The sequence below is a fragment of the Ceratotherium simum genome, chromosome 15 (genome assembly GCF_057802395.1).
Source record: "Ceratotherium simum simum isolate JZ-2026a chromosome 15, ASM5780239v1, whole genome shotgun sequence".
In the NCBI taxonomy this organism is placed as follows: domain Eukaryota; kingdom Metazoa; phylum Chordata; class Mammalia; order Perissodactyla; family Rhinocerotidae; genus Ceratotherium; species Ceratotherium simum.
In genome coordinates, this window is record NC_141914.1 from 2,517,829 (window position 1) to 2,533,691 (window position 15,863).

General features: G+C 36.6%; 1 protein-coding gene across 1 annotated transcript in view; it reads left to right on the forward strand.

The window, feature by feature from the left end:
- The window catches only part of EPHA6 (EPH receptor A6), a 788,910-nt gene that overhangs the window by 297,565 nt on the left and 475,482 nt on the right, over nt 1-15,863 (forward strand).

Below are 15,863 nucleotides of genomic sequence, written 5' to 3' on the forward strand. Positions count from 1 at the left end.
AGGGTGTTATAAAGTCCCCTACTATTATTGTATTGCTTTCAGTTTCTCCTTTTAGGGCCATTAATACTTACTTTATATGTGCTGGTGCTTCTATGTTGGATGCATATACATTTATAAGTGTTATGTCTTCTTGCTGGATTGATCCCTTTATCATTGTGTAATGCTTCTCTCTGTCTTTTATTACAGTCTTTGTTTTCAAGTCTGTTTCATCTGTTATAAATATAGCTACACCAGCTTCCTTTGTTTCCATTTACATAGAATATCTTTTTCCATCCCTTCACTTTCAGTCTGTGTGTATACTTACTTCTCAAGTGAGTCTCTTGTCGACAGCATATAGATGGATCTTGTTTTTGTATTCATTCAGCTACTCTGTGTCTTTTGATAGGCAAATTTAGTCCATTTACATTTAAAAAGTTATTGATAGGTATGTAGTTATTGCCATTTTGTTAATTGTTTTCTGGTTGTTTTTGTAGTTCTTCTCTATTCCTTTCTTTTTGTTTTTCTCTATTCCCTTGTGGTTTGATGGCTTTCTTTAGTGTTATGTTTAGATTCCTTTCTCATTTTCATTTGTGTATTTACTATAAGTTTTTGCTTTGTGGTTACCGTGAAGTTTTTATATAACTTCCTATGTATATTACAGTCTGTTTTAAGTTGACAGCAACCTAAATTTGAGCACATTTCAAAACTTTACATTTTTCTTCCCCTTTACGTTTTATATTTTTGATGTCACATTATGCATACATATTTTATACATCCCTTAACTAATTATTGTAGTTTTAGTTAATTTTACTATATTTGCTTTTTACCTTCATACTTGGTTTATAGGTGATCCACTAGCTTTACTATATATTTACCTTTTCCAGTAAGATTTATTCTTTTTACTAATTAGCACCCTTTCTTTTCAGCTTAAAGAAGCTTAACATTTCTTGTAGTGGTGATGAACTCCTTTAGCTTTTGCTTATCTGAATACTCTTAATCTGTCCTTCAATTCTGAATGATAACCTTGCCAGGTAGAGAATTCTTGGTTGGAAGTTTTTTCCTTTTAACACTTTGAACATGTCATGCCACGCTCGTCTGGCATGCAGTTTTTCCTGAAAAATCTGCTGATAGCCTTATGGAGTTTTCCTTGTATGTAATAAGTTGTTTTTTTCTTGCTGCTTTTAAGATTTTCTCTCTTTAACTTTACCATTTTAATTGTAATGTATCTTGATGTCGATCTCTTGGGTTCAGCTTATTTGGAATTCTCTGAGCTTCCTGGACATATATGTCTCTTTCCTTCCCCAGATTAGTGAAGTTTTAAGCTGTTATTTCTTCAAATAAGTTTTCTGGCCCTTTCTCTCCCTCTTCTCCTTCTGGTACCCCTATAATGCAAATGTTATTCCACTTGATATTGTCCCAAAGCTCCCTTAAGTTATCTTCTTGTTTTTTTTAGATTCTTTTTTCTTTTGGTGCTCTGTCTGGGTGAGTTCTATTGCTTTGTCTTCCAACTCACTGATTCTATCTTCAGCTTCATCCAGTCCACTGATGAACCCCTCTAGTATACTTTTCAGTTCAGTTGTTATATTTTTCAGCTCTGTAACTTGTGTTTGGAGCTTTCTTATGTTTCCTGCCTCTTTGTTGAAGATCTTGCTGTGCTCATCTATTCTTAACCCAAGTTCCATGAATATCTTTATGGTCATTACTTTGAGCTTTTTATCATATAGATTGTTTATCTCCCTTTCATTAATGTCTTTTTCTGATATTTTGTCTTGTTCTTTCATTTGGAACATATTCCTTGATCTCTTCATTTTGCCTGACTCTCTGTATTTGTTTCTATCTATTAGGTAAATAAACTCCCTCTCCCAGTCTTGAAGGAGCGGCCTTGTGTAGATGTCACTTGGGGCCCAGAAGCACAATTCTCCCTGACCACCAGAGCAAGGCACTCAAGGAGTGTCCGTTGTGTGGGCTGCAGGCACTTGTTGGCCCTGGTGGGATTGCGAGAGGGGCAGGGCTGCTCACCTGCTGCATTAGTGGGGGCTGCTGCATGAGCAGAACAGGGCCAGGGGGTGGCACTCCTCACCCTTCACATGTGTCAGGGCCACATGGAGCATGGGGCTGTTGTGCAAGGCTGATTCTCCACTGCCTCAGGTGATGCTGCCCATGAGTGGTGTGGGGTGGGGGGCAGGGCTGCTCATCCACTGTTGTTAGCAAGCTTGAGTGACAGTACAAAAATGACGCCCACCAGTGCCTGCAACATAGAGGGAGCCTATAAAACTGGCATCTGCCTGTATTCCTTCCCCGGAGAGAGAGTCCTAGCAGACTTCTGCCTGTCTGGCAGACACTTTAAGATTAGCAAATCAACCTCTTTCACATATGGTCTAGGCTGTTTTCAAACTGATGCTTTTTGTGCTGGGTTCCGGGTTGAGTGGGTCTGTATATGAACCCTTTCAGAGCAAAATCTTTGTTCCCTACCGTCCTATGTCTCCTGAATGTAAGCCATGTTGGTTTTCAAAGCTAGACGCTTTGGGAGCTCATCTCTTTTGTGCACGACCCAAGGGTTGGGGTGCCTAGTGTGGGGCACAAACCCCTTACTCCTCAGGGAGAAGCTCTGTTTATTTATCTATTCTGTTTTTTCTTGAAATCCCTCCCGATTATGGATTGCCATGCCACGGATGGGGTTTTTGGCAAGAGAATGTCTCTGCCTCTCCTATTTGTCTTTTTTTTTTTTTTTAAAGATTTTATTTATTTATTTTTTCCCCCAAAGCCCCAGCAGATAGTTGTATGTCATAGCTGCACATCCTTCTAGTTGCTGTATGTGGGACGCGGCCTCAGCATGGCCAGAGAAGCGGTGCGTCGGTGCACGCCCGGGATCCGAACCCGGGCCGCCAGCAGCGGAGCGCGTGCACTTAACCGCTAAGCCACCGGGCCGGCCCACTCTCCTATTTGTCTTGATGTGGCCCTTTTATCTTTTGTTGTGGAGCAGGCATTCAGCTAATTCTCATGTTCTTCTCAGAGGGATTTGTTCCATATATAGCTATATATTTATTGTGTCCATGGAAGGAGGTGAGGTCAGGACTTTCCAATGCCACCATCTTGAACCCACCTCCTATCTCACATTCATAATATTCATTCCTACCCATGTTCCCCAGATACCTGTCTGTATAAATTAGAACAGTTAAGTAGTTCTTTAGGAGTATAGTACACTTCCTCATGGGTCATGTGTTGTACCTCACCTTTAGGGTCCTACTGAGACTTGACTAGTTATAGGTCTAGGAGCAAAGGGACGTGGGTCATGAGGAGACTCAGCATTGTCTTGCACTGCAACTGCCTCAAGGGAGGTCATTATAGTTTCCTCAGGGAGGGCAGGGTCAATCCCCTCAGTTGGGGTGGAGAGGATGCTCCCAGTGAAGGTGGGGAGAACTCTTCTAGTAGAGCAAAGAAGACTCATCAGAATTTAGAGGGTCAATGTCCCCAGCTTCATCAGGGTCTTCCTACACATTCCATTCCAACTTAACAGTATTCCATTTCTTCCCAATCAGTGCCCTCACTTTAACAGTAGATACCCATCAAGACGAGGAGTTCAACTTGCATTGTAATTCAGCCAGTCACAGGATGAGATTGTGCATTTGATTTTCAACAATCTGAGCCCTGCAGGTAGAGGAGATAAGTTCTCTGAGGACACACATAGAAGCTTTCTGGTCATTTATGTGGCACTTGAGCTGGGAATTTGAATCCCTGAGGTCATCCTTTTCTTTTCCCATTTTGTCCAGCAAAAATAGGAGCAACTAAGCAACCTCATTATATTTTATAGTTTGCTAAAAATGTTTGAAGTATCATATACACAGCCTCTCAGATCTTTGCTTCTTATAAGTGGTGGATTAAGAGTATTCACTGGAGATATTTGCATATGTTCATTGCCAGATCATGCCATAGACAATCAATGCTCTCTTTACTACTGGAAATAGAGTCATTAGCATCTTTAAATCTAATCGAATCATTTTCTGTGCCTATATGTACCCATAGATGGCCATTTTGGACATAAATTCAGGCATTATAAGTGGTTCAGATAATTAATACCTCTTGTGGATCTCCTTCTAAGAGCTATACATTTTATGGTAATCCATAGTTATCATTTTATTTTTTGTTTTCTTTGTAAACAATATATCATACAGTTTAATCCAAATTTTGAATGTAATATAATAATAGATACCTATCCTATTTATGAATTTAACATGTTTCTATTAAAATTTATTTCCCTACATATGCCTTATTTTCATGGCATCTCTGACCTGACACTGATACATAACAAATCAAGTAAAATGTCTCTTTTGACCAAGCATCACTGAAATCCCCATACAGTTGTTATTTTTATATTAATAAATGAATAAATAGACTTGCACAAGTAAAAATATTTACCATTTGACCTGAATTTTGCCACTGAGAACATTAATGATAATAACATAACTTCACACACTTCTTTTTAAACATTGAAATGTGGCTGTTAACAATATTGTGTCTAGCATCCTTTTGGGTCTACCAGCATCAGAGGCCTCTTCTTATGTGGTAGAGCCTGCTTCCATATAGAAGTTGAAAATGCCAGATTGTTGCTTCTCAAGGCTCCCTTTCAGCTAGGGCATGGCGTGATGTAGGTTCTGAAAAGGAGAGTCACCAGTAGGAACTATCAACACTCTCTGCCGATAAGTAGTGGCAACTATGGCAGATACATCTGATTTCCAGCGAGAGCAGAAGCAGCAGTTCTCTTGGCAGTATGCAGTGACCCGTGTTGGTGGTGCTGCTGGTTCACACTGTGACATCCAGTGTCCAGATCTAGCTGGAAGGTTGGAAGAGGTTCTGTGCCATGGTTTTCATTGTAGCCTCTGAATCCAGTTCTCAAACTCGCCCAAAGATTCTGTGAGCTACTCAATATTCTTTTAATAAATTGCTGTACTGCCTATATCAACCAAATTCTGTCACAGCACTGACTAAGGCCATTCTACACACATTAATAGAAAGTGTTAGAAAAAACTTTTATAAATATTATCATTGTTAACCATTATTTTGGGTGATTTTATTTCTTATGTGTTTTATGCAGACTGTTAGATTTCTGTAAGTTAAAACTACTTTTTTTGTGTTCCTTATTTTTTTTTTCCTCTGTTACTTTTTGGTGTTACTTTTTGGTGTTATTGTTTCCTTTAAAATTACAAAACAAATACAGGCTTGGTTTAAATATTATTTAAAATTTAGGATTGGAAATACTGAGTATTTGGTGTATTTGGTGTTGAAGATATATTGTATTCATATGGCTTGGGGTTCCCAGCAGTCAAATGCTATTTTGGGAGATGGTCTTTTCTTCACGAGTAAGTCTTTAACCTCTACCCTTACTTTCTCTCCTCTCACAACTAATTAGTTGTCAGATCCTATTGGCTCTGCCTTCATGACACCATTACATATCCTTATTCCTACTACCACCATCCTATTCAAGGACCCTGTTAACTCTTTCTGGAACTTTTATTTAATGAATCTTCCTTTCTTCAATTACATCTGCCTTCAGTCCACTCTGAGGCCAATTTAATTTTGCAAGAGCAGAACTGTTAGCAATAAACCACTAAGCCAGCTAAATTGAATATGAAATCCACAGCTTAACAGGTAAGATCCTCCACACTATGGCCTCAGCCTACCTTCTCAAACACCTTGTTACTGCTCTCCTACATCTACAGAGCTACAGCGAAATTGGCCACTTTATTGTTAAACGGTGTCCTTATTTTTGAATTTGCATCTCTTTGCTTGTGATGGCTGTTACTTCCTTATTCCTGACCTATAAACTCTTGCTTGGACGTGCCATCAGTACACCAAGGTCTCCTCATATATTTCCTGGCTCCCCAAGAAAACAGAACCTTCCTGTTCTCTGAAATCTCACAAAAGTTTGCCTAAATTCTACTTCAGGGATTTATAGTGTATTATATTTCCAACATCAGATTATATATTTCTTTAGAAATTATCCCCAATAGTGTGTCTTATGCAGGGTATTCATATTGCTTTAAACTTACAAGATATATAATAAACATTTCTTAAATTTAATTCATTGATATAGGTTATTGGTGAATTGCAGGTTGCCTAATGATCATGGGGCAATGGAAATCAGAGCAAATAAATTTACAATGTCTGGCTCTAAGGAGGAATAGAAAATGTCTGAGGTTGGTAATGAGCAGAGAAAAGTCAGAGTGTGTGGAGTGAAGTGAGAAAGACTAGAAGCAACTGTTATTGCCTGGGATCATTGTGACTCTGCCAGTTAAGTTTTCTGCTTCTGCGGGAGGGAATGAAGCTTTCACTAGCATCAGTGAGCACCATTGTGTGAAACAAATTATCTAGAAACTAGGAGGTAAAAAGCTTCATATTGGAAGCTGAAATGGTATTATCTTTGGGTGGTTAATGATTTCTTTGAAAGTGTATTTTTAAGTATTCAAAACAAATTGCAGTGTGTCTTTCTGTACAAAACAAGTTTGCTATGCAGTCTGACAAATCGACTTTTGGTTTCAATTTAAAAGACAAGTACATGATTAGATTTCTGCGCATCTATGAAAATAGGAGAAATTATCTCTTCCATTTAGATCAGGCTTGCCTTCTAAGGAACCTCTATGTTTCTTTAACATTGAATTTGGGTGATTGTTTTATTGCAGAAAGCAGTTACTCTCCCAAGGGAAGTTTTAAATTTAATGGAACAAGCATTTGGTAATACCATCTGTTGTGATTATGTGCAAATATATAAGTTCTACTATGAAGGATACTACGTGTGGCTCTTAGTCCTAAAGACTCACACACTCTAAACAGTTAGTTTTACTTAAACAAAATACCTTTATAGTTAAAAAAATGCCCATAATACTTAGCAAAACATCTATGTTTTCACCCTTTGTAGTTAGGGTAGAAAAGCTGAAAGCATGCACTTTTGTCTTTTTAACAAAGCAACAAACTTGTGGTATTGGTTTCTGTAGGTGGAAAAAACCCTGCCTGTGATTTTATATATCCTGAGTAGGTTGTTTATCACATTAGATTGGAAAGTCAAATTAGAATAGAAATTAAAAGTGTTCTCGCATGATTAAAAATAATCCATATCTTTTCAGATTTGGCAGATATGTTAGTATCATTGTTTTTAAAGAATCTTTGGAAGAATGTTGAATTAGAATGCCAGTTGTTCAGGCTGCAGACTGCATAACAGTATGGGCCCCATTTACCTTAGAACAGGCTATGTAATTTTGCAGTAACAAATGGCCCCTAAATCAGAGTGGATTATCACAACAAAGTTTTTTTTTTTCTTGCTCATGCTATATGATCACTGCTGACCCTCTACTGCATGTCACCTTCATGCTAGGTCTTAGGCTGGAGATATATCTTTTATTATGAATTTCTGGTCACAATGAAAGTGGGGAAAGGAAGCAATAGTGAAGCACACCCAGGCTCCTAAAGTTTCCACCCAGAATAATAGAGGAACTTCTGCTCGTATTTTATGGGATAATGTGATTAGATGACCACAATTCACCAAGGCATGGATGTATAGTCCTATCACAAGATAGGGTAGGGAATTTTGGAGAACAATAATATAATCTACCAGAAGCACCATTCATATGAATGCATAATGAGGCCTCTCCTTTCTTTATTTCACGTAGACTGCAAATTTTTATGCTTGGAGTCTCCCTGTACATTTATTCTAGTTTAATTTCTTTAAAAACTCTACTATATGTTGAGGTATGGATATTCAGATTTTTTAAATTTTGTTTGAAAATAATCTGTATCCAAATTAACTAGAGAATTGACTTAGACATGTCATTAAATTTGAAGTTCAAGACCCTGAATATTAATAATGAAGCTAGCCAGCTGATAACTCCTGTGCTTTTAGTTATAAGGTGACTTAAATTATTACTTTTTTTTATGTTATCAGACTTTAAAGAATAAATAGTGTTCATTAAGATGCTTTTCATGAAGAACAGCCTAATTTATCCAAGTCATATTAATATATAATCTCTTTAAAATCAGCAGTATTATTTATTAATAATTAATTCTAATGGATAATAAGTTTTTAAATTTATCATATATTGAGACCAGAAGCTCTTTAAAAAGGAAAGAGATGGCTCACAACTTTCATTATTAGTTCCATAGCATCAATTTTAATGCTATTAAGCGTTAATTATTTATTTCATTACTATACAAATTAAGATTTTAGACTTTCTCTCCTTGATTTCAAAAATAGCAATATTTAAATAATTGTTGGAGGTTATAATAGAATTCCGTTTTAGATGGATTTTGTCATGAGAATCCACTTTAGATTTCATTTTTAAAGTAAATAAAGTCAATTAATTCCATTTTTTCACATGATGGCATATACCCTTGAAATAATTAATTCTGTTTACAGTGTTGCTGGTAGAATAGGAAATATCAATTGGTATAAAGTCATCATAAGATAATTATATTATTTTTACTGTGAGTCAAAATATTGTTTGTAAATTCTGACATCTACCTTTTCATTCTCATCAAAGATTCTAACTCTGTTGTTCTTTATTCTAAAGCATTCCATGTAAAGTAGACATGGAGTGGCATCTTACATTGGTGTCAGCTTATTATAGATAGCAACATTTATGTGCCAAATTGGACACTTCCTTATACTCTCTAAAAATGTCCATCACAGCCGGGTTTTCTTTAGCACTGAAATAGTTATTTCTTCATTTAAGCTCCAGAGAAGTTGTTTGCTGGTGTTTAGTGACCAACAATAGGTGAAAAATGCACATCTTCAAACGTTCAAATCATATTCAGTGTGGAATTGCATTTGCTGAGGCTGGAATTATGAGAGACATGTGGTAGCTTAGCCAGTAAGGCACATGGATGCAATAGCAGGTTCTCTTCTCCTATTTCATGTTCCATCTAGAATATACATTCATTCAGTGCAACAGCTGGTAGAATTACCCTCAGTGTTTAAGTAATCTGCCTTCTTCTCTTCCCCAACCCCCTATCCCCTACCCTCTTACTCTCCCCATCTAGTCTAAATGTTGTTAGTATCTCCTATGTGTGGTGTGATTCCACGGTATGCTTCTTTAGTTGCTTATTACAGCCTCTGGCAGATTCATCCGCACATTTTCCCGTTTCATTTGCGGGTGTTTGGAATCACTGTCACATTAATGTAAGTGCACAGATACATATTCAGACACTAGTGCTTCATAAAGTGCAGCCATTTATATATTAATTCCATTCTTATCGCCCCTCTTTCCCTCATTTAACCTCACCCTAGACCTTCAATTTGAATCAATGAATTGACTTTCCCATACTAAAAATAGTTTGTAGAGATTTTAACCTTTATTTACCTAAAGTAGATTTCATATGCCATGCAGAATGTGGACATGAGCAAGGAAGCTGTAAAAGAGCCAAAGTAGAAGAAAAATGCATATACTATTTATGTGTACTTGCTAAGTACTCTCAACGACTTCAAGAATAAGTGAGAGAGCTTTGTATGGGATGGAATTAGAGAGGGAAACAGTTTTATAGCTAAAGGCAATGAGCAAGTGAAAATTGTCACCATTAATGCAAGTTCATTTGTATGCACAATGAAATGAAGAAATCCACATTATATACACTGGCAGGCCACTCTTAGGAAGCTTCTCTTAACACCTCAGGTGTAATCTGCATGAATGAGCTCTAAATGAAGTTATAATCGTGGATAAAATTGTATCATCAAGGCTTGCGCTGAAAAGGGAGTAGGAGAAATGGGATCAGGTCCGAAAGCAGGTGAGAGAAATAAGTCCCAAGGAATCATACCTAGGCCCTCTGCATATTGCTGATTGGAGGGCCTGAGATCCTTTTCTTCTTTCTTGAGAATAATGCAAAATTGAGTAATAAGCTCACTGTTAGGTGTAGAAACTAACCAGGAATAAATTCTGTCTTCACTAGAGAAGACGGTCCTGGAACACAGGAGGTTGGTACCAGTTGCAGGTTTATGAGAGATGGAGGCATTGATTTCACATAGTGCAGAGACAAAAATGTTAAATTAGTGTTTGTTGGATGGAGGAATGAATGAATGTCAAAAAATTAAGTACAAAAATTTATTGCAAAGGCGTAGAAAGAGATTATCTATCATCTAATGAATGAAAGGTGAGAGAAGTAGGTAAAGCTTGAAGTTTTTTCAAGCTTGGAAGAAATAAATAAGAAGATTAAAGTGTAGGAGTGTGGGAAGTGGGAAGAATCTGGGGGAGAAAAAGGTGGCCAGGAATCCAGTCAGCTATGTTCCTAAGAAGGAAGAGGTACTGAAGATGGAAACAGTAGGAATGGAGAGGGAGACTAACGTGCAAAAGGTGCTACAAAGGTACAGCCAGAGGGTCTTGGAACTGGTTTGATATGGTGTCTGGGTGAACTTGAAGCTGTAGCTAACTCCCAGATCCACGTGTTAGTGACTGTGAGAATGGCAGCTCTATTACCAGAAGTACAGCAAACTGGAGAAGGAGCAGATTAAGCTAGATGGGATGCAGTTAGTGCAGAGAGCGAAAATGGTCGGTTCAGTTCAGGACATAATGAGTTTAAATACCCCTCAAGAAAGAGGGCCAGAAGATGATTTGTAATAAGGCTGTGTAACCTGTGAGAGACCAAAACCATGGAAATCACCAAGAAGCGACTCTAGAGGAGAAAGACTATAGGGACAGGAGGAAACCTTAAGGACTATAGATTAAAATTAAGGAGTGGTTACAAGAGAACAAAAAGTCGGTACTATTATACAAGTCACAGCAGAAATATCAAGAAGGAAGCACATTCACCATCACCCAATGCAGTATTGAGGTGGAGAATTGAGAAGGGCACTCGATAACTCGTTTACTGGCAACCTTTAGGAACGGTTTTCATGAAATGGTAGGAGTGGAGTCCAGGCTGTAACGGGCCACAGAGGTGGTGAGTGCTGGCAAGAACATGTGTGTATAGACTGCTCTTTTGAAAGTTTCCTGTGAGACAGTGGTTTGACGGAGTGTGTAGCAAACTAAATGGGATATGAGGTTCAAGAAATGTGAAATATGCAGGAGTAGTACCGTATCTTAGCTATTTTATATCTCGTATGGAGCTTTCCATGGTTCTTGGTGCAGGGAAGTCTCTTAATAATTGTTGAATTAATGAATAAATGAGCAGGAGAGCAGCTGGAATGCTGTTTACTTTCCTGTCCGTAATCTTGAAACCTTCATCTGTGCAGCAGTTTCCAGAATAGATAGTTTAAGCAGAAGTATATAATTGCATTGTGATTCTTATTCACTTTAAAATCCGTGACTGGTACTAACACATGAAGGAAACATGACTTGCTGAGACACAACTTGCAGCAAATAAAAATCAGTCATATGGTTAGACACAATGCCAAATAGTTTTTTTTTTTTTTATTGGACGGATGAGATTCATTTTTAAGTGTTGCTTCTGACCTGTCAATATTTATCGCTGTAGGTTTGTGTACATCTGCTTTGATCATAACATTCCAAAAGTGTCCTGTCCTAAAGGAATTGCTCTGAAACTTAGAGATGTACTTACCATTGTACTGTCTATCAATAGCCCAACGGGGTCCTTCGAATAACGGCATCATCAGTCCACTGCCCTGTTGCTCAAATGACCAGTTCCTTAGCACCACCAAACAGTTGTAGTTTCTGGGAATCAAGAACATTTACATTCTTATTGAGCAAATAGCATGCTATTTATGGCTTTGACCTTGGGTAACTCGTGATCTGAAAAGTGATGCATGGTCAGCAACAACAAAATTATTTCATATACTCACAGATTTCCAAAGAACATGATTTGACATTTTAGTCTAACTTGCTAGATTTTGTCATTTTCTATTACTTCTCATGCCAGATACTGTATAAATATATTGAGCATGTTCTGAAATGTCTTAGAGGTTTTGACTAGACCTAGACTTAAATTTTGAGAAGTTAAATAACTTAACTAGTGGTAATAAATATAAATGTAAAATGCCACAGACTACTTTTGAAATGTATTAAAACTTAAATGTCAAAAGTGACATGCTAACATTTTCTGGAAATATGATTTATATTAAATGTTTTAAAATATTATTTTCAAGATATTTCAGCAAACATGAGCATATTAATTTGGTGACGCTGCCATAACAAAGTACCACAGACTGGATGGTTTAAATAACAGAAATTTATTTAATCACAGTTCTGGAGGCTGGAAGTCCAAGAACAAGGTGTTGGCAGCCTTGATTTCTCCTGAGGCCTCTCTTCCTGGCTTGCAGGGGCTGCCTCCTCCCCGTGTCCTCACATGGCCTTTCTTCTGTGTGCCTCCCTGGTGTCTGTCTGTGTCCTGATCTCCTCTTCTTATAAAGACATCAGTCAGATTGGATTATGGCCCACCCTAAGGGCCTCATTTTAACTTAGTCATCTCTTTAAAGGCCCTGTCTCCAAATATAGTTACATCCTGAGGTGCTGGGGATTAGGGATTCAGCATATGAATTTTGGGGAAACTCAATTCAGTCCATAACAATGATCTAAAGTATTGGTAGAAATTTCTGTTCATTAAAAAAATTTCTCATGGTTCAGACAAATGTGGAAAAATATTATGAAATACATATCTGGTAAATCCTTTGTGGACACTAAACAAAGAGGCCACTCCATTGTAGTGATTAAAGGATTAGACTTGTAACCAGATCATCTGGATTCTAGTCCCAAAGTATTCCAGCATATCAGAGTGGGAAGATTTCTGGAAAATTAAATTGAATTACTGTTGTATCAGGAAACAGAACATTGGCTAGCATCTCAATTCTAGTATTCCCAGCAAGTTTCCTCTTATATTTATCATTGTGAAATGATCAGTCTACTTCTTATGCAGGTAAATATAGTCTGTAATTCGAACAGAAGGTGAAAATAAAAGTTCATTAATTTAAATGTGTAGATTTGTAAGTATTAACTATCCTGCCAAAGTCACGTATGATGCATTCAAATGCAAACATGTCATATGTGTATCTTTTCTAAACCTTTTACTTTTCTTTGTACATAGACACTCCCTAGTATGAAAATAAATCATACAAGTACCATGCACAATAATTTCTGTTTTTAAATTCTATTTAGTAAATTTGAAGTTACCTAAAATCATTTGTCTATTTATAATCATTAGAATATCTGGTAAACTGATTTTGAAGTATCTGTAGCAGACACACAGTGGTTGCTGACTCTTCCTAAATAAGCAAGTGGGAAAGCTGGATTTATGGCGTGGACCCCAAATCTATGTAAGCTCCTGAAGCTCTCTCTCCGGAGTGTCACCTCGATTTGGATGGCTCCAGCGCGTGGTGGCTACCCGAGTGGGTGTGGCTGTGCTTTAGGTTCTGACCTCTGAACGTGGTGCTTCATCCAGGAGCAAGCACAGCTGGAGCAATTAGAACCCCCCGTCTGTAAACTGACACTTGGAATGGAGAAATGCGACAGCCCAGGTGAGCCATGCTGGTGAGCATACCCCAGAGAAAAGCCCACAAACCTCTGCCAGAAAGGTCCCAGGGGTCCCAGGCCCCCGCCCTTCTGGAGGCTGAATAGAGTGGCCAGTGTTTCTTTAAAACAATCTGCACCCCACGTTTATTTCTTCCATTTTGCTAGTTTGGCTTATATTGCCTACAACTAAAATAACGTTAATATATCTTTCTAATATATTCTCGTAAAACAACAGTTTAAAATTTTCCTGAGACAACTGTTTCCTACTGAAATTCCCTCAGAATGCTTTTTTCCCCAAATTTGTCATTATCATTCCACCTTATGGACTTGCTTATCTAAAGGGGAACACTATTGAAAATAATTTTAAGAAATAAACAGAATTATCAATTTCATATTGACAATTTATATAAATTGGTTTTTACCAATTGCCTATTCAGAAGCGATACATTTTTTGTTGTTAGCGTATTGTGGTTTTTTCTCTACTGGGACATAAGCAGCATTTTGCCATTATGGAGAATTAATGAAGTCAAGCTAACTGCATCTTAATCTTGTTGGAGACATCGAGAAGCCAGTCCAGTTTCAACCAGCCCTGATGGTTTTGTGCAGAACAAAGTATCTCCAGGAAGTCTATTCCAGGAGAAAGTACCTTTAGGAGAGTTAACATTTTCTTCACTGATATTTCCAAAAAATATGACTTCCCATATAGCTTCTTATAAGAAAGACTGTAGGTCTAATTCAGTCTGTTTTAAATATGAAAGCTTGAATTATGTGAATGATAAACATAAGGCCACAGCGTTTTTTCCCCTGAGAAGTGGGTGGCCGCCTGAGGTCCTATAACCAGAGGAATTAAAGACAAAAATTTATAATGAAAATGTTTAAACATGGATAATTTTCCCCTTTGTTTCTTGTGGAGAAGGAATACATGTATTTTAAATCTATTTTGTGTTTCTTCACTTGAGGTTTACATTGTTTTCAACATTGTTTGAAAGTGCCTATCTTATTTTTAAGGCTCAACCAAAGGTGATAGTGTTTATCTCATTTGATTGTTTAGCTTAATTTCATTTAATAGCACTTTGCAGTTGAAATCCAACAGGGTCGTCACATATATATCTCTTTAATTTTCACTACTCAGGAGTTGTACGTTATACCCATTTTCAGATGAGAGAGTGTAGCCAAGCAGAGGTAATTTTCCAAATGTCACGGCACTCTCTGACTCAGGTTTAAGTAAAAACTAAATACAGCTCCATAACCTTGGAAGAATGTTGATTATTACAAGAAATCAAACACATACAAATTAAACTATGATATACAATTTTAAATTACACATTATTAAGTAATATGAAGATGTTAATACTCAGGGATAGTAATTGGCAGGAAAATCATTCCTTTCATATAAAACTATTAGAATCAGTAACACCTTTCTGCTGGCAATTTAGCAATATATTGAAAAACAATATATGTAATTGCTTGTTATGAGTCAATAGTCCCATTAGGAATTTATCCTAAGAAAATAATCCTGAATGAGAATTTGCTACTTTCCAACAAAATTATTTTTTGTGTGTGAAAACTATAAGAAAATAGAAACCACTTAAAGTGTAATAAGAGATTGCCTAATTAAATTACTGTACATAATACATTTAAAATGTTATACAACCATTAAAATGATTACGTAGAAATCTACTTAGGAATATAGAAAGATGTTCATATTTTATTAGATGAAAATAATGATTTGTAATAGAGTATATATATGTATACATATATGTTTACAAATAAAACTCGTTTTCTATGTATACATAGAAAAAATATTTAAAGGATATATATCATAATATTAGCAAAAAATGTTTTCATTAGTTTGAGGACAATTTTTGGCTTATCTGTACTGTCTACATTTTCTGCAGTGAACATGAATCTCCTTTGTTATTACAACCATAAAATTTATTTTAATATTTCACTTATGTTTAAATATAGGTATTTTTATTTACAATTTTCATTTGAATGCTGTGAAGAGTTATGAGTTAATGATATAGAGCATTTCTGAATTCCTAGAACTGGACTAAAAGTCTTAGCATCAGCAATTAGTATGATTTCATTTATAATTATTGCATTGTCATAGATTAGACAAAAATGAGATTACACTAAATTATGCTGTTGTCCAGCTGTATTTTATGTTCTGGTTATATTTTATGAGTTAAAACAGAATATTGTCATAGCTCTGATTCAGAGCCTTTTGGCTGTACATTTTGAGGCTAAGGCAAAGGAATATCTCTTAAAAGTTATTCATATTCTTTACGAATTTATGTAAAAACAGGTAGGTCATTTTAGATAGGATTTTATTTTGTCAACATCTTTTAACTTCTTTAATTAAATTTAAAGTGCCTCACTTTATAATGTGAAAGTTGTTAGTCATTATTTGCAGTGTTGATTGTGTGGGTGTGTGCGCGCTCC